The sequence below is a fragment of the Molothrus ater genome, chromosome 1 (genome assembly GCF_012460135.2).
Source record: "Molothrus ater isolate BHLD 08-10-18 breed brown headed cowbird chromosome 1, BPBGC_Mater_1.1, whole genome shotgun sequence".
Classification (NCBI taxonomy): Eukaryota; Metazoa; Chordata; class Aves; order Passeriformes; family Icteridae; genus Molothrus; species Molothrus ater.
Window position 1 is genome coordinate 75,601,150 of NC_050478.2, and position 18,883 is coordinate 75,620,032.

Consider the following 18,883-nt stretch of genomic DNA (forward strand, 5'->3'; position numbering starts at 1 on the left):
GAGTATATAGCACATAGAACACACTTGAAATCTTAGCAAGGCAATCCTAGCAAATGTAATTTTAAGAAATATAAAGAATGGCTACTTATTTGGAAATGTAGGTAAGTTCATAGTGTTTCTTGAGAGAATCTTTCCCTGGATGTGTCATCTTGATAAGTATGTAAAATGACAACATACTTTTATTAGTTGCCTTGGAAATTAAAATAACTGCAACAAAATACAACGTTGTTTTAAAGATAATGTCTATTGCTTAGAGGAGGTATTGTGTTGAGATTTGAGAGTTTCTGAGTTGCAGTAAAATAAATTTACCTCTCAGTGAAATAAATTCACTGTCGTGTTAGAGATGCAGTAAAATAAGAAATGTCTAAAAATGGATTATGTTAATATGTATGTATTTATAATTGCACTCCTGTGAAAAAGCTTGCAAAAACCTAAGGTTAGTGATAACAATTTATGGAGATATACTTATCTCCAGAGGAAAACTGTGATAACTTGCTAGAACACAACAGTTTCAACAGTACTATCAAAATATGTAATGTAGAAAACTTGCAGTTTAGGGAATGTGGGTCAATAGAATACATTATTTAAAAGTAAAGTTTATACCAAAATTTAAAAAACAAGAATTAACTATTTTATGAACTACTATCTGCATACATTAGGGCTGATTTCCATTCTGTGATAACCACACATAGTTCTCATCTGTGCTACTGACAACTTTGTATTTCTTAATAACTGCCATAGCCTTTGCTGTCCCTCTCATGATGTTAATTAGGTTCACACACAGCCAGGTTTAGTTTGCATCAATCTGACATATTTCATGACTCTATGAGTTAGCTATATGGTTCTATTTGACTTACTTTTTTAAATGTGCTTTTGTGAATGCATCAAAACCTGACTCTTACTGAAAAGTGAGATGAGTAATCATTTATTGACAATGTTGGTGGAGAGCAAAGCTAACTGAAATAGTAGGCAGGCCTTAAATGGGGATAAGCCACAAAAGAAGGATGCAAGAAGATTGTCCTGATGCTTTGTTTCATGTTTTCAGCAGTAGGACAGGCAAAGTGTGACTCAGTGCTGGAATCACCAGCAAGGAAAACTATTCAGCTGGTGAAATCTGCTCTCCCTTTTTTAGCAGTCATTATGTCTAAAATACAAGAGTAAAAAAAAAATAAATCAACAAATCCACAGAACGCATTCTAAGAAGTAGTATCAATTGTAAAGTTGAAAAAAACCCAGGTTACTAAACATTTTATATTAAAAGATTTACAAATTAAATGTGATTCAGGTTATGTTTTGTGTCTAAAGGTACATCTTCCAATGGGTAGACAGATAAAAAGCACATCTAGACATTGTGGGAAGTAGGCAGTTGGATGAGACAAAGATAGTGGCATAGACACTGACAAACTGAAAGCTTTGTGGAAGGATGTAGTAAGGAATACGAGAAGCTAAAATGCCCCATGCAAACACTATTGCACCCTGTTGTTTTGTCTCTCATTTCCTGTGTTGATGATGACAATTAAACAGTCATGCCTGCACTTTTCTGTTCATAGTGTGCTGCTGCACTGATTGCATCTGAGAGTTCTCTCTTATGTTTTGTTTAAAGTGCAAGTTCTTTAGAGGAGGACTGATTATTAGGATAGCAGCATGACAAAGAGAAGAATAGCATTGACCCTGAATAAACACAGTACTCAAATTTGAAGGCATTACCTTTCTAATAATCCTCAGGATGTGCCTTACCAACACAGAGCACAGCAGCCCTATTGTATCCAGTATTAAACATTTAATTTTAGGAAATAGGAAATCTGTTGAATAGAGAAGAGAGCAGAGTAAAAAGAATGCTCAGAATCTAGGAAGCAAAAAGTCCTGTGAAGAGAGATGGAGGGAATGGGGATTGTTAGAGATGATATATCTGTATTTCATATCTGCATGATCTGAAATATCATAGTAAAAAGGAAGAGAATAATACGCATTATGCTAAACCAGAGTATATGTAGAGCAAAACCCAGAGGACTTAAATTTCAACCAGGCAGTTTCATGTTAAGCACCTGAAAAATCTTTCACTTGTAAATGTAGCTAAAATGTGGAAGAAGCTAGTTGAGAGACTGTGAATTCTCTGTCCTCAGAGATTTCTAGGACAGATTAGACATCATCTGGAAATGACACCTGTCGTTTCTGACTCTGCTTGTGACCTTAGGGAGGGATTTCAAATACCATCCAGCTCTCTTAGGATAATTTGGATCTCTGGTTGGTTTCTCTAGGTGTCACTTATAACAATCTGTTTTTATAACTACAGTAAAACCAGAAGCCTCATGGCTACATGGATAACAAGGTGGGAAATCACTTAAGAGGCAGATTACCACTTTATTAATGTAATATACTTGTTTAAGTTCAGGGAGATCTAACTGCAGGAGTTTCAGAAATTATGGAAGATACCATAGATTCCTAGTAAGTATACCTATAAAATTAAGCTTTCTCTTTGAATCTTGTCTAGAATAAGGTTGCCCAACAAAAAGAAGCTCTCAGGCAAAGACTGCTTGGCTGATCTTACATATATATAAATATTTATCAATTAAAAAAGTTCACAAGTGAAATCTCAGATCCCTTTTACCTATGTTGTGCAGCATGTGGGGTTTTAATCCTAGTTTTACATGTGTAAATGAATGAATTCTCCTCTGAAATGGCTAAACCTTGAATTCTACCATGCAAAAGTCAGGCAAATAAGTATGAGTTAGTTATCCTTATAAATGTGTTTCCATGATGCTGCAAGGCTAAAAATCTCAGACTTTGTTTTGGATGGCATGGGAAATCTTTTAAACTCTGTAAAGGGCATTTGTCCAGCCTGCATTTACTTAACAGAAATCTTTGAAAACTAGGAGTAGCAAGAAAAAGAAGAAACTTGAGTTATCTGGACCAATATTAAAAGAATGTGTAGGGATACAGGGGCAATATGCAATCATGTTTGCTGGCATGCAAGTATTTTTTTCAAAAAAGGAGAAATTCCAGTTCCTCTGGATGCATTGTCTTCCATGCTACATACTTTTTCAACTTTAATAAGTATTCTCTCATAAATAAGTAGCTCTATCTCTCCTTTAGAGTGACACTAAGAAATGAGCTATTCATGCTTCAATGTTTTCTAAAAAAATATTTTTAAAAACAAATGGAATTTTAAACCACACACATACTTCTTTATGACAGATAGAAAAATTGGAGGCTAAAATTAGCAATTTAACTTTGTGGCTTTGCAAGGACTCACATACTCCTTTGTAAATGATATTGGTCTGTTTTCTAGGGTTTATTTTGAACTTTCAGTTGTCAAATTTTAAATCAAACTGTAAAGCTGAAATAAAGATATTTTAAAGTAGGCCTTTAAGTGATTCTGTAGTTTTGCAGCTAGTATGAGATTTATTATTGGTATACTCCATTATAAGGGAATAACTAGACTGAATGAACTTTTTATAGCCACCTCTATATTATCCTTTCAGGAAGTGCAATAACAACATTTTCCTTGTCATCAGTTAATAGAATTGACAAACATGAAAATTATACTTGCTGATGATCTCCTAGATTTAAATTATGGAATATCAACTTTTTTCCAGTCACTACACATCTAAATTGCAATGCTTGGAGGACACTTTCATGGCTTGTTCACATGATGGACAAAAAAGAAATTATTTCATTTTTAAGTCCCTAGAAGGTATTTCAATGCCATGATGCCCACAGCTTTTCACACCGCAAAGATAGGACTCCATGTAAGAGAACTTAGTGGCTTTGATAATCTATACAAACAGCTCTTAGGGCATGAGGTTATTTCTGGTTAACTACCAGCATTTTCACATACAATACAGTAACTGACTGTTTTGAGGAAGCTGGACTTTGAGAAATAGCTCATGTATTAGTTCAGAGCATACATCATACCTGTAAGGGATGAGAGAGAGCTACAGGACAAGACTGCTGCAGGACTGGGAGGGCTGACCAGCTGTGTAGGACACCATTTCCCTACTATCAATATTAGAATCTTTCATCTTGATGGGCTTGGTGCTCACTGGGAGGAAAAGGTTTTAATTTAGTCATGCTCCTTTTTCTACACTATAGCTCCAATCTATAAACTCTGGGAAGAGAAATGCCCTTTTTTTGTGTTATCTAGTGTACAGAAAACCATGCAATGAAAGCCAGTGTCCAAAAAGGAGACAGAGGGGTCCTGCAGCTTTATTTGAATAAAGGGAGAGAGTCCATTGGGGCACATGCCCGCAGGGTTTTCTCTTTTGAGGTTTCAGAGGGTGCAGCTTCCTTTTATCCTAAACTCCTGCTCGCATGTTGTCCTCTTCCTTTCCCCATCGGCTGAGGTACTAGGAAGGTACAGCCTTCCCAAACCATCTACCACATATCCGTCCTTGAACCTACTATTTTACCCCAAAGTCCAGAATTTCAGGCTTGTGCAGACCCCTTGTTTGTTTCAGAAGCCAAGGTGCCTGGGCTCTGTAACAAACCTGCTGCTTGAAGTTATAGAGACACTAAGGCACATTTCAAAGACGTTAACACCCATCCCTTCACCCTTGGAGTTGTTTGTAAAGACATTAGCACACATCTTCCCTATCACTGGGAATTTGGTTTTAGCAAGTATCACAGCTACATGCAGTTTGATTTGATTTCAGTTGTAATATAGTGTGTGGCATGGGCAAAGATAGAGAATCTTAATTTGTCATAGCATAGTCTAACATCTGTGGTTTTATGACTTTGTTTTGCTGGAAAGCTCACCAATCTCCTGCAACTGGATGGCAGTATGAGGTCTTCTCCACAATGTAGACAGTTGTGCATAAATGTTTGTGCATATAGGGATGCACAATATGATCAATTTGGCAATGTCTCTTGTGCTTCTGAACTTTATAATAGTGTCCCTCAGATATACCACATACTTTTTATGTCTTCAGCACATATTCTGCCTACCTTTTACTCTCTACAAAATGTTCTTAGACTTGATCTGAGAAGCACACATGAGCAGATAGAGACTGGTAAAGACTTTTTAAACCTCCTCCAATGATAAACTATGGATCAGGTGTACTTTTCTTTTGCAGATACCATGTTCATTACTGGAATTACATTGGGGAAGCAATTCCCTGAAAGGGAGCTCAAAGCTGTCCTGCAGCCACTACCAGAACAGCTCAGCACACTCTACTCTTTTCCACAAGTTATTCTTTGAGAAGAGAGCAGCTGAAACTGAGCCTAGAGGTCATATAAATTATCCTAACAGGCTGCAAGTCGCCCATGAGGCAGAAGCCAAATGTCCTGAACTATGTCTGTGTAACGGAGAAAGTGTTCCATATTTTGACTGAGAGGAAGGCCTTACCTCATAGGTGATAGCTGCTTCGTGTTTCCCAGAGTAGCTAGGCCTGTTTCCCTATTGACTATAACTAATGAAATTGCTGCCTGCCACATTAAAATCCATGCATGTATCTGTAATTTATTTGCCCGCTTCTGTCAAATGAATATTATGTTATATATAGCACTGCACTTTGTTTCAACTAAATTGAAGGAAACCCAAGTGTGTTTTCACTAGGCAGGCTATTTAACTTGCAAGTACAAACTTAAGAATATTGAAGTGCTATGAACATTGTATTATCCACATGGAAGAGGAAGTGCTAATTTTACATGATTATCTTACCTCTGTGTATTTTAGCCAGGTTTGTTTTGTTGAAAATTTAAGTCTTTTAAAGTGTTCTATTTTTGCTGTAGTTAATGTAGCATACCTTTAAGTCAGAAAAAAGGGTCTCAGGCTTAACCTATTTTAAAACAGCTCTTGCCTTCATATATACACCAAGAAACAAACAAGAAGGTGATGTATTTACTATGAGGGTCTAGAAATAAAGTTGTAGGGCTCTACAAGTAAAGTTATTTCTTCAAATGTAAAGCATTCAGTGTCCTTGATGAAATGGTGAAGTCATATCCACTAAATAAAATTCAGGACTGGCCAAAATAAATATTTCTTTTCTTTAGGTATGTTACTGTGACTGTATATGCCACTACTTGAATTCTTTTTTCTTGCTTGCTTGAAGCAGAGGCATATTTTTGGTCAGAAATACAGGAAGTTTGTGGGTAAAAAAATAATGACGATGTCTGGATGATAGACTTGAGGCTTTTTTCATTTTTAGGGGGGGAGGTAGCTTTTGTGGTTTTTTTTCTTTCTTGTGTGTTTTGGTTTGTTATGTGGGGGGATGGGTTTTTGTTTTTTTTTGTTTTGTTTTGGTTGTTGGTGTATTGGGGTTTTTTGGGGAGTTTGTTTTTTTTTTTTTGGTGGTTTGATTTTTTTGTTTGGTTTTGGGTTTGTTTTGCAAAAACATCATCCTCCCCAGTCAGTCAATCAGTAATCAGTTGATTGCCTGTTCGGGTGTTTTAGTTTTCTCACTGACTGTTACCCAGGTTAAAAGCGTCCAGGTGGGGATAGTTTGAACAGTCAGAGGTTTTATTTTAATGCAAAAATAAAAAATGAGATTATCCGGAGCTCCAAAGGCACTGGGTGGTTTTCAAGCAAGGGGTTAAAACTACTTTTCACAACTCAGAAAATTTCAAATGCAGACGGTGTATTTTTGTGGGAGGGGGCTGCCGAAAGGGAATCCTCAATACCAATTGGCTGCTCTCTATCAGCCGCAGCTGAGCTCAGGCTGCTGCTGAAGTGCAGTATTGATCTGAAGGGTGAATGTGTCGGGAGCCTCAGAGAGCCATTCAGAGGCGTTCTGAGAAGGGAACCGACCTCTTCCAGTAAGAAAGTGGTTTCTACCTGCCTTTGCCGCCCGCGACATCCTTGGTGAATGAAGGGGAAGGCGAGAAAGGGCAGTGCGCTGCTGCCGCGATTGAGCGAGCGAGGTGCTGCCGCTGCGGTCGCTGCTGCCGCCGCTCTGCCTGCTGCCGCTGCAGCTCCATCTAGCAGGTAAGGCGGCTTTTCCTGGGAAGGGGGAGAGCCCGGGATGGCCCCGCGGTGGCTGGGGCTGTGTGGGGGCCACCGGAGCCGGGCACCCAGGGACGGACCCTGCCTCCGCCGGAGGAGCGGCAGGGCCACTGGCACGGAGCCCGGCCGTGCGGATGGAGCAGCCTCCATTCCCGGCTCATCCCGGTCTGGAAGCGCAAAACTTCCATAAGTTGCAAACAAAGTGTGCGTAGTCCGCAGTGCTAAAGGGAGAGGGAGCCGTGCAGGGGGAGGAAGGAGCTGCAGCGTGCCCGGGCCCCGTGCAGGTGTGCAGCCCTCCGGGAGACGCGGGCAGCACCCGGGTGCCACAGAGGTGCGAGCGGGTGGGTGGGTGGGTGCAGGCACCGCGGCTCTGCTGAGAGCAGGGCTCACAGAAGGGAAAACGCAGCCTGCCAAACCGGGCACTCAGTTAAAAGGGAGAATAGCTAAGAGATGGTGTGAAACTCGTGGGACTGGAAATGCATGGGCCGTTTTTTCTGTCCCTTTTTTTATTTTCTATTTTTTGAGCGCTCAGTACTCTGTTTGTGTGTGTGAAGATAGGGAGGCAGGGGGGATTTCTGCAGCATTGACGTTTGAAGTAATAAGGTTTAATTACAGGAAAGAAGGTAAGGAATGTGAATTTGACTTGAAACAACTTTGAAAACACCTGAGCAGCCTCCCCCCTTAAAACAAACAAACAACAAAAAAAAGACACTGCAGAAAAAATTTAATGAGGAGAAATAAAATTTAGCCCTGACACAAGGTTTTCAAATGTGAGCCATGAGTTATCATTATAATGTTTCAAACTGATCTTCTATGAATTAGTCATGTGATGAACAGTATGACATGCATAATCTTTGTACAAACGTTTTAATAGTGGGGTTTGCTCTGAATTACAAATCATGCTGCAAGTGCGTCTATGACAGTGATGTGTGAAGGTACTTACCTTGAGTATTTCATGTGATTTTTGATATTAGTGGCTGTGTGGCTTTGGTATTTCAATTCTTAATATTCAATCTAGAGTAAGGAGGAAACATAGTCTCTTGCCTTTTAAATACTCATTTCAAAGCATGTTATGGTGTGGTGGTGATGATGGACTTTGTGCAAATTTCTGTGTTTATTGAGTGATGGCTAACTGGGTTTTTTTCTGTATCTGCAAATATCTGTACAGAGCTAAATAGGATGATGGATAGCATCAACGAGTGGTTGAGGTTACTGGTATTTCTCTATTTTCAAATTCAAATATGAATAGCAAAACCTGAACAATTCAAGAATGCTAAGTAGGTCTTATTATAATGCACCTTTTGCTGTGTATGTGATTGCATTTCAGATTCAAAGTAAATCAGTATTAAGATATTTCCATGAAACCATGCTTTTATGAAACCAGCAAATTTGTCAGGACGTCTTTATTTCTGTCTTCTGAACATGTTAAACCTTTTATTGATGATAGTGTGTTTTCAAGAGGTCTCAAGGCTTCTTATAAAATATATTCCCAGATCTGAAAGCTGATGGTTACATCGCAGAAGTCATAAGCAGTTAATTGCTAAACTGATTTGAGTGCTCAAGAACATACCAGCGTGCAGACCAAAGTCTTCCAACAAAACTGATCAAACTAGTTACCTGATGTTGCTCTTTTCAGAGATTGAGGCCCCTGTGGGAGACTGCAGAGGTAACAGATTCTCCTTTGGGAAAGCAATAAACAAAAGACTTTGTTTTGAAATGACTGTTGTATAAGCAAATTTATTTTTTCATTCTTGCATCTATCCCATAGATGACATTCATCCTCGAGTTTGCTTTATTTTGATTAATTTGTGCCCGTCCTGCCCCCCTCCCTCCCACCTGTTCTGAATGTCAGGTCTATGGCATTTGTTTATCCACTGTGCTGGAGGGATCTCCCACAATTTCTATTCATAATACGTAGACAGAATTCCCTCAAAGTGTTCAATACTTTGTAATTTTTTCTTCCAAGTGTATAAGAAGAAATAATATTTCAGTTGCAATGACATGCAATAGAAAGTAGATAACAGAATAACAAATATAAAGGCTACAGTTGTCTCGCTATATGCAGCTTCTCATTTTGCACCCATCAGTTGGAGTTTTGTTCTTCTGAAGAAAAACATTACTTGTTATCAGTATTCAGAAGGAAAGCAAATGTATATTTTGCTTTCTTTCCACCTTAAATAACCCATTAGTTCAATAGTAGTGCTTGAGATGATTAAAAAAATGTATAGGTTAGCAAATTCCTAAATTACTTTTCCTTAAGTGAGTTTTAGAGTAACAGCTTTTTGGTATTCAAATTATTTTAAATACTTTTGTATAAGAGAATGTTTTAGAAATCATTGACACCTGTGTAATAAGAAAATGTCATGATGTTTTTGTCTTTGTCTAGATGCTACTATGACAGTATTATAAAGGTTCGGTTGTAAATGTTTCATTAAAAGCTGCAAAATTGTGCTTAAGTAAGTATTTAAACAGTTATAACAGAATTAGAGAAGGGAATAACTTACATGTAACTGTGCAAAGCATCATGATCAAATTTTTCTAATATTCTTAAAATCACCCACAGCTCAGGTAAATTGCCTTTAATGTGTTCAGAGGATCTCCTAGTCTCCTATTACCTTTCCTAAACTATTCTGAGGAAGATGACATCCATCATGTCCATCTGAGATGGACATGCAGTGTGAAATCTTACAGTAAAACAGAGCAGATAAAGTCAGGCTGGAACATTGTGCTGTCTTCGTGTAATGAAGCACAGAGGCTCAGGGTGGGCACACAGCCTGGTGCTGGCTGTAGGAGCCAGCCTCTGGAGTACCTGAAAACACCTTCTCATTGGAGGGGAGCAGGGCTCTCCTTACCATGTGCCCTGCTGTAAAACTGGTAAAACACTCATCATTTCCTGTGCAATTTAAGACTGAGTCTTAAATTATAACAAGAAAACTGTGCTCCAAATAAACTTTCTCATTAGGCATAACATCATAAATACCAACTTTCTTGAGAGAGCCATCTAAAGGGAATTTCTGCATGAATGTTTCTTCACAAAGTGCCTGCCCAAAGGAATCCTACCTTTTGCTCTGGAATGTATTGCTTTTACTTATCCTTATGCTTTTAAAGATTATGAGAAAGTGCATGTGCTCATGACATGTCTTTTCCTTATTTTCTAGCTATAATAAAGTTGTCTGAAACAACAAAGAAAAATAATATATTTCAAATTTGGATATAGTTATTTTAAAAGCTTTATTTTTGTCATATATTCTACTTCTGATTCCAACAACATATATCAGTTTTAATATAAAAAAATTCAAAATTTACTAAAACCTTTGATTCTATTCCTCATACTTCATTGCCAGACATTATTTACCAATATTGATACTTACATTATTATTTAATAGTGTAAGTATTATACTGAGTACTGTGTGAAATAATTTTTGTGATGACAATTGGCATTTTGATTAAATTACAGCAGTTGTCCCATTCACAGTCATAAGGCTTTGGAAAATGATTGGATACATGTACTGCTGTTGAGCATCTCTCCTTCTTTTAGAAATACCAAACTGTTTTCAGAATATTTTTCTTAACGTTGACCAACAGTGATGTGTGACTCTGTGTGTGTATGTGCATGTCCAGAAAAGGGCAACAATGCTGCTGAAGTGTCTGCAGCACAAGTTTTATGAGGAGCAGCTGAAGAGCAGAGGTTGTTTAGCCCAAAGAAAAGGAATCCCAGGAGGGACCTTATCACTCTCTACAACTGCCTGAAAGGAGGGCGCAGCCAGGTGGGGTTGGTCTCTTCTCCCAGTCAAGAAGTGGTACAGGAGAGAGAAAACAGCCTCTAGCTGCTCCAGGGGAGATTTAGATTGGATATTAGGCAAGTTTTTTTCATTGAGAGCATGGTCAGACATTGAGATAGGCAGCCTAAGGAAGTGGTGGGATGGTCATCCTGGATGAGTTCAAAAGGCATGTGGATGTGTCACATTCCAACATGGTTTGGTAGTAAGCATGGCAGAACTATGTTAGTGGTTGGACTCAATGATTTTAGACCTCTCTTTCAACTTTAACAATTTCATTATAAACTATAAATTCAAAGTCAAATACAAGCAAATTGATGACAGTTCTGCTGGAGTTATTCAACATTTTTTGAAAGGCTAGAGAAGAAACATAGTTCAATTTTAGTGTGAATTATTTTAAGCAATAAAATATACTGATTTTTTTTTCCCAGTGTGTTGCTGAGTGGAACCGCCATATTTTAATCTTATTTCCACATTGTCATTAATTTCTAAGAGCTTATGTATTTGAACCTCTATATTAAAGACTCCTAATTAAAAAGAAAAAAAAGGAGAGAAACCCAGAACAAAAAAGAATTAAAGAATGATGCCATAATGTCTTCGATTTTTCTTAATTTAACCACGGTTTTCTATTCATGTGTTAAGAAACTCTAATACCTTTGCATTTGCTGCTCCCCTTCAAATCATATATGTTTGCCTACAGCATCAGTATCTTTGTTGGTTTCCAAGCTATTCATTTGCAAAGCTCTTTGAGGTATCTTGAATGTGAAAATTGTTATGAAGCCAGGTGCTATTCTGCTTTTAAGTGACTCATAAAAATGCCTCCACTTAAAGCATTTTATGTACACATCAGTTTGGGTGTGTTTATACATATCCTTTAAATGAAGCAATTTTTATAAGACATTTTAAAATGTGAACATGATTTGAGTTTGTATAGAACACTGAGTTGAAGGCATTGGAAGGAATGAATTATGGTTCAGGGTGGCAAAAAATAGACAAATGTTACTAAGGTATGTTACATGAAGTGTTATGTTTTATAACTGGCATGTGAAAAAATCATGTGATCGTTCCTTTTTCTTAGGTACTTGACTGTTCACTAAAGGAACTGGAATATAATATCTATTATAATGAGAGGGCACCTCTTTTCATCTCTAGATTTCACTTTTAGAGAAGTCTTTGATGTGGAGGGAGGTCTATGTTGTGCTGTGGTACACTGGTTTCTCTCAGTGTATTCACTCCTACTGGCCTGCATTTAGGAGCTGTATGATACTTATAAGTGGTTGTATCATAGTTGTGGAAATAAAGTTGGGTATGTTTTCACATATGCGTTATTTTTGTATTGTGATACTATCAGATTTCACAGAGTAGATGTGACGGTGTGCCTCCTTCTCAAGAGAAAAATGAGGGTACAAGGGTCGAGATTCTGTCATCCCTCATTAATACAATTTGCTGCTCAGAGACCTAAATTTCAGGAAGATAGTTAAGTCTGTCTCTTTTTAGGATGCCACCTAAGAATCTGCCTAATGCTAAGAGATAATTCCTTTATATGTCAGTATGGTTCTAAGAAACTGTCTGCTAAAATACTCTTTTTCCCTGAGGCATAGTACAAGATATAAATCATCTCTCATCACTGAAAAGCTTACATTGCTATTGAATAAGACAGGGCTAAGACATACTATTTTGGCCTCCTTGTTTTAAAAGAACTTCTTTCCTAATTTCATTGTTCTTTATTGGTTTATCTTGGCTGATTTGTTTTCTTCTACTCAGTTAAACCAATTGTGAGGTGCTCTGAAATTGCTACTTTGCTCAACTCCAGAAAGGGATTGCATTTCCTTGACAGATCAAGTGAACCTGTCATAGCTTGTTATAGCTACCTCCTTTTTGCAATCTTGTAACAAATATTTTGCTTCTTTTTTTTCTTTGTGTTTACTCTCCTCTTTGTCTCAGCACATGCATTCTTAATATCTACTATAAAATTTAGTTATAAACTGAATTTTGAGATGTCCTGACCATTGCTTCAGTGTAGACACTCCTGTTACACTTCCTGTTTTAATTCCCACTGTCAGTTAGGAAATGACAGATTTTTTTCCCCCAAACATCTGTCCTCTAGTAGCAGTCGGAGGTGGTAGACTGTGCAATGCCTTCACTCACAGAAGCAGTCTCTTCTTTCACTTCTGTTCTGTACATTACATCTTTCTTATAAACCACTGAAAACTTTGGCAACAGCATGATAAACAATGGGATTTTTGTGGAATTAGAGATTAACCTTGAAAACTACTTCAGCCACGGGAAAACACTTCAAAATAACAAAATGGGCTTCATGGATAATGTGTTAATGATCTGATGGATTGAACTGCATAATAAAAACTACTGATGGTAGATAGGGAAATAAGACCAAGGTAGAAGAAGAGAAATAAAACCTATCTAAAGTTAAATGAAAGCTCTTTGCTTCAACTTTCCTGTCATTGATGGAAATAGCACTAGTTCTGGTCCTTGTCAGAGAAATAAAGCTGCATGATTCACTGAAAAGACAGCTCAATGAACAAGCATGACAGTCTTGATTCATCAAAATCTTTCCTGTTGCATTCCAGTAGTAATTATTTATTCCTATAGAAATTTGCTTTGAAGCTAGATTTTTGGCCAGGTTGATTCTCTAGCCTCTTTAGGAGCACAGAGCAGAAATAAATCTGGCTTAACCTTGGCTGGTGACTCCCTCAGTCAAAAAGCTTGTACTGTTCTGTGGCTGGCAAACAGCAGCCCTTTGGCCAGGCAGAGACTTTGTCCTCTGTGTTCCTGCCCTGCTTATTACGTACCTGCTGGTAGGGCTTCTTTTGGGAGCTGCTGTTAATACAGTTTAGGGAAGCCCTGGAACTAATGCTCTTTAATGGCTTTATCAATGACCTAAACAGTGAAATGAAGTGTGCCATTAGCAAGTTGGCAGATGGCCCCAAGCTGAGTGACCCTGAAGGACAGGATGCCATCCAGGCAAGCTCAAGAAGTGGGCCCATGAGAACCTCATGTGGTTCAACAAGTCCAAGTGCAAGGTGCTGCACCTGGGTCGAGGCAATCCCAAACATAAGTACAGACTGGGAGCTGAGCTCATTGAAAGCAGCCCTGTGAGAAGGACTTGGGCTATGGGTAAGTGAAAAGCTCAATAGCCATGTGTACTTGCAGCCCAGAAAGCCAAATGCATTGTGAGCTGCATCAAAAAGAAGCGAGGCCAGCAGATTGAGGGAGGTGATTGTCCCTCTCTACTCTCCTCTTGTGAGACCTCATTTTGAAGTGCTGTGTTCTGCTCTGGAGTCCTCAGCACAGAAAACGTGTAGACCTGTTGGAGTGGGTCCAGAGGAGGGCCACCAAGATGATCAGAGGGCTGGAACATCTCTCCTATGCAGGCAGGTTGAGAGTTGGGGTTGCTCAGCCTGGAGAAGAGAAGGCTCCATGTAGACCTTTAGCAGCTTTTCAGTACTTAAAGGGGGCTTATAAAAAGAGGGACTGTGACTGGGCAGATATTGATAGGGAAAGGGGGAATGTTTTTAAACTAAAAGAAGAGAGATTTAATCTTTACATTAGGAAGAAGTTCTCTACCTTTGAGAATAGTGAGACACTGGCTCAAGTTTTCCAGAGAAGCTGTGTGTGCCATATCCTTCAGAGTGCTTGAGACTGGGTTGGATGGGGCTTTGAGCAATCTGATCTAGTGGGTGACATCCCTGCCCATTGCAGGGGTTTTGGATCTAGATACTCTTTCAAGTCCCTTCCAATCTTAACTACTCCACATTTCTATCAAACATTGGTATTCATTCTCTTTTTCTTCTGATAGCATAGTATCTTGGTGGTAGGAGCAAAGACTAATTCTATTTATAAACAAGTATCGGTATAAAAGAAAAAACAAAAAAGAAAAAAAAAACACCCTCAAAATGTTGCTAACATTGGATTTCAAAAGCTCATCCATATAAGTCAGGAGACATGAATGAACTTTTCAGGACAATGCACCTGTTATTTCTACAGTGTGCAAGTCAAAAGAAAATTAATTAGATGTCAGCGTCATTTGTTTGGCTGTGACAGAGAGAGAGATGATCAAAGAGTAGGTTGCAGAATTTTTTTGTCCTATATTCATAATGCTTGTCGTAAGCAGTTGTGTTGATTTCTATACATTCTTCCCTAACTTATTAGTTGCCCTTTTACACTGAGAGAATACATTTTCATTTTTATTTAATTACTAGATCAAATAGAAATCAAGAAGAACTCATCAGTGGCCTGCATACGATCCTAGCAATTTAAGAGTAAAAGTCTTCTACCTACAAAAGTTGATATGCTATTTATATTTTAGAGATAGTCATAGATATCACCAGGGAGGTTCCAGAAATACAAGTGTAAGTCAGACTTCAAAGCTAGAGGAGGGTCTGATACAGCAGCTTACTCCAGCATCTAACATTCTGCAAAGGCTGTGTGTGGTTCATGGGGATTTTGTTATTATGCACAGGAAAGGTGTTTCACTGGAATTTTTTTCCCACAGCTGTAGAGTGGGAGTGTAGAGTGAACTGAGTTGTTTAAACATGAATATGAATCTTTGTCTTGAAGCTGCAACTGGAGAAAAAAATTACATGCTTGTCAGTAAAAGCCAAGTATATCCCCCATCAGGGGAAAGTGTCGGAGGGTCTTGAGGAAGTCTGCAGGTAATGAGTTTATAATTGAAGACTATCAAAAGAAAAGTATGTCCCAACAAAGAATTTAGCTAAACAGCAGTAATGTATAGTAATTTATTCTGGTAAACCTTTAGAAATGTGACCAAAAAAATTCTATGTGGATGCCCTAGAATTCACCAAAAGTGCTACAACACACACTCTCTTAAAACACCTTACATATTCTCGGAACAGCTGTTTTACAGAGTCATATAGTAAATGGTCACAGATATTTTTCAGTTTTTCAGGGTAAAAGTGAAGAATGTGGGAGCTAATTATCCATCCTTCCTAGAAGGAAATAGAAGTGTTTTCAAATGATTCCTAATTTATCACTATTTATCAAGTTTTTTGGCATCTGCTCCTCCCAAGTTATCCATGCAGTACTTGGAGAAGATCTTTTCTTCCCAACTGTGAAGCCCATGCCTATCTTTTTCAGGCAAAACTGGTTTGATAGTGTATAGTGATTTGATTAAAAGATTCTTTAATTTCCTTCCCTTATTGCAAAGAATTGCTATAAGAATATAGCTATAAAAATAGAACAATTTTTTTTTTTGGTAAAGAGATATAGAATTTGTGATTTAAACTTGATTTCAGGAGTATTTAGGGAGAAAATAATTCCTTCTTCTTTTACAGTCCAGCAGTCTCAGAGGATGGCCATAGTTCCATGTTGTGTCCATAACTGAATAAAGATTTCAGGATGCCATATGAAAAGGAGGGTCATGGGAGTCCTTGAAAGGTTTGTCTTAACTGGTTTTGAAGCTCAGTCCTGTTATCAAAACTGAACACTGAAGAACTGGTATTAACACCTGGACTTGCATCTATGCAAAATCCAGAGTTCTTAAACTAGCAATTAATTGGCTTAATTCTGAATTCTGAAACTCTTTTCTGAAGGACAATGTTAATTAGTCATGTAGTGCGGATCCAGAACAACTGGAAGTGCATTAATTTTCTATCCTCCCAAAGTCTTTACTCGTGCATTATGGAAGTTTCTGAAGAAAAAAAAAGAAATCAAATTAGTAATTATTTTCTTTCCTCTTTAAGACAAAACTAAAATTGAGACACATAAGAATGCCTTTCTATATATGTGCAAATAAGTGTTTTAATGGAGAATTTTAAAATTATTTAAGTCTAAATCTTAGGTTTTCCCTTCACTGCTACGTATCCTTTAAAACACACGTAAAATCTTAGTTGTACTTGGGCTGTATGCTCTAATAAAATATAGGACCTTGGAGCATTAACAAATCTCTCAGCTTTTAAATAGACTGTGACCTGTTCATTTACAGGGCTACTTCAGTAAAGCAATAGCTCACTTAGGTTAATGATGGATCATGGTGTGATTCGATTTGCAGAGTGCAGACTTGCCTATTATCCCCTAATGTTTGTATGGGTCATGTTATCACATCCAAATAATGATTCATGCCACCCCTTGTTCCTGAAGATATCACAGTGATTACAGGAAATCTCAGTGTGCTAGTACATAAAGCCTTTAGGGTTCTGTTGGATGCTGTTGAATTATTATTTTTGGCTAGAGAATGATAAAGCAGGGAAGTCTCAGGCTTCTCTGTGACACCTTCCTCTTGTGATTCAATTGGCCATCTGGCTGAGCAGACGGGCTGGACATTTGCAGAAATCAGATCTGTCTCTCCCTGTCTTGTGCTTCTTTCTTTTTCCTTCATTTAGGTGAGGAAAGTTAGCTGGCCCTGACCTGCTGTGACAGATTATTTACAAGTCAAGTGCCTTATGACTTTCCCCCCTCAACCCCCCTCACAGCCTGAGTTTCTAACATGAAAATGGAGCAATTTCCAAGAGGAAGAAAACATCAATACTATGTCCTGCAGTAGTTACCCACAGGAGAGACTCAGGCTGGTAGCCACACTGAGAGGGGAATAAAAGGATATGTTTTCTAGTCATGTATATACACTGTGAGTATCAACATAATTTCTTCTCCCAGTGTTGCCACATTGTCATTTACACTGAAGAACTGTTGTCACTTAGGCATAGCAATTCAAAACAGTCTAAGGGATAGGATGAGAAGACATTTTGGATGTGATTGTAAATGTTTGTACAGTGCTCTTAAGGTTTATTTTTACTTCTCATTTTTGGGGTTGATCTGGGTTTTCTCACCCTACCACTGTGTTTGTACTGAATGACCATCAGGCTGCTCACTGGTTCAGCTGCTGACAAACACTAAATCTTGATAAATGCTTCCAATAAAACTGCTGTAAACCTCACTAGCTCTAAACTCTCCTAGACATAAACCACTCCTAGTTAATATATAGTACAGCTAAAACATGAATGGGTAGAGGAATAGTTGCCTTATATTTTTTTATACAAAGACATAAGGCTTATGGAAATTAAAAATATGAACTTTGTTTTCTACCAACTGCACATGCAACCTAGATACAGAAGAAATTGCCATAAGAAATAGTGCTGTTCTTCAAATAAATTAATTTTCATATAGCTGAATTTAAAGATTCTTCAACAGCTTCTGTCACTAATGAAATATAATAGTTTCACTCAGTTAACATTTTTCTAAGGAAATCCACTGGCAGTGAAAAAAATCTAACTTGAAAGTACCTGTTAACATTGTTTCTTCCACTTTCTCTGCTTCTACACTTTGGCAAACAGGCACATTTAACAGCATCAAGTAGTGATGAAATGCTTAAAAATATGCACTTTTTTAACCTATTCAACTTTTTTTCATCCACCCATAAAGATATTTCCTAAAGAATTTGGATACTATAGAGGGAGTATGTTCAAATCAGGCATTAGAAATAGAATTGTCATTGAAATAATATTGCTGTGTTGACCTGTTTGGCATGGAATATGGTAAAAGGATAGGCACTTAAAATATTTCATATATTTGGCTCTCATTATGTAACATTTTTATTTTGTTTTAGAAGTATTATGCAAGGACCTTCCCAGAAACAGTGCCAAGGATCTCAAAACTGTAAGCAGATTTCAAACCTAAATTAGGTTTCCCAGCTGCTTAGTGGTATATACTCACATTCAAATAGTGAAAAATGGCTTTTGAAATGTGTACTACATTAAAACTCTGAGAAGTTTTATGTATTTTAATTTTCTGAGTGTTGCAGCAAATTTCAGACTTGAAAGTCTCTTGTGATTGCTGCCTGAAGCATTTATAGAAAGAGATTTTCTTCCTTTTCCCTCCCTTTGCATCCACAGTATAATGATTTTTGAGGATCAATATTGTATTCCTGCATTTGGAAGCTTAAACTCATGCAATTTTATGTCTGTCCAATGTTTTCCTACTTAAGCATGTGGGGCTTATTGAAATTTGAAAGGCTATTCAAACTCATCATTTCCAAAGACCAAAATCCAAGGTCATTCTCTCTCCTTCACAGATTCCATTTCCAGTGATAAATTTATCAAAAAATCCTGGTATTTTTGTCATATCTAAGAAATATATAGACTTAGTTTATAATCTGAATACAATGACCAATCCTTCAATCTTAATGGACTAA

The 18,883-nt window shown here is 37.7% G+C and overlaps 1 protein-coding gene across 4 annotated transcripts in view; it reads left to right on the forward strand.

Moving 5' to 3' along the window:
• CDH12 (cadherin 12) overlaps positions 1-18,883 on the forward strand; it is a 643,007-nt gene that overhangs the window by 103,099 nt on the left and 521,025 nt on the right. For 2 of the 4 annotated variants that reach the window (XM_054515891.1, XM_036406719.2), the window contains exon 1: positions 6,702-6,922. The exons of 1 other annotated variant lie outside the window; for it this stretch is intronic. The gene's annotated coding sequence lies outside the window, so the exon portion shown is untranslated. Of the gene's footprint in view, positions 1-6,699; positions 6,923-18,883 lie in introns of those variants that run through there. One more of the 4 variants, XM_054515895.1, reaches the window with a different exon arrangement.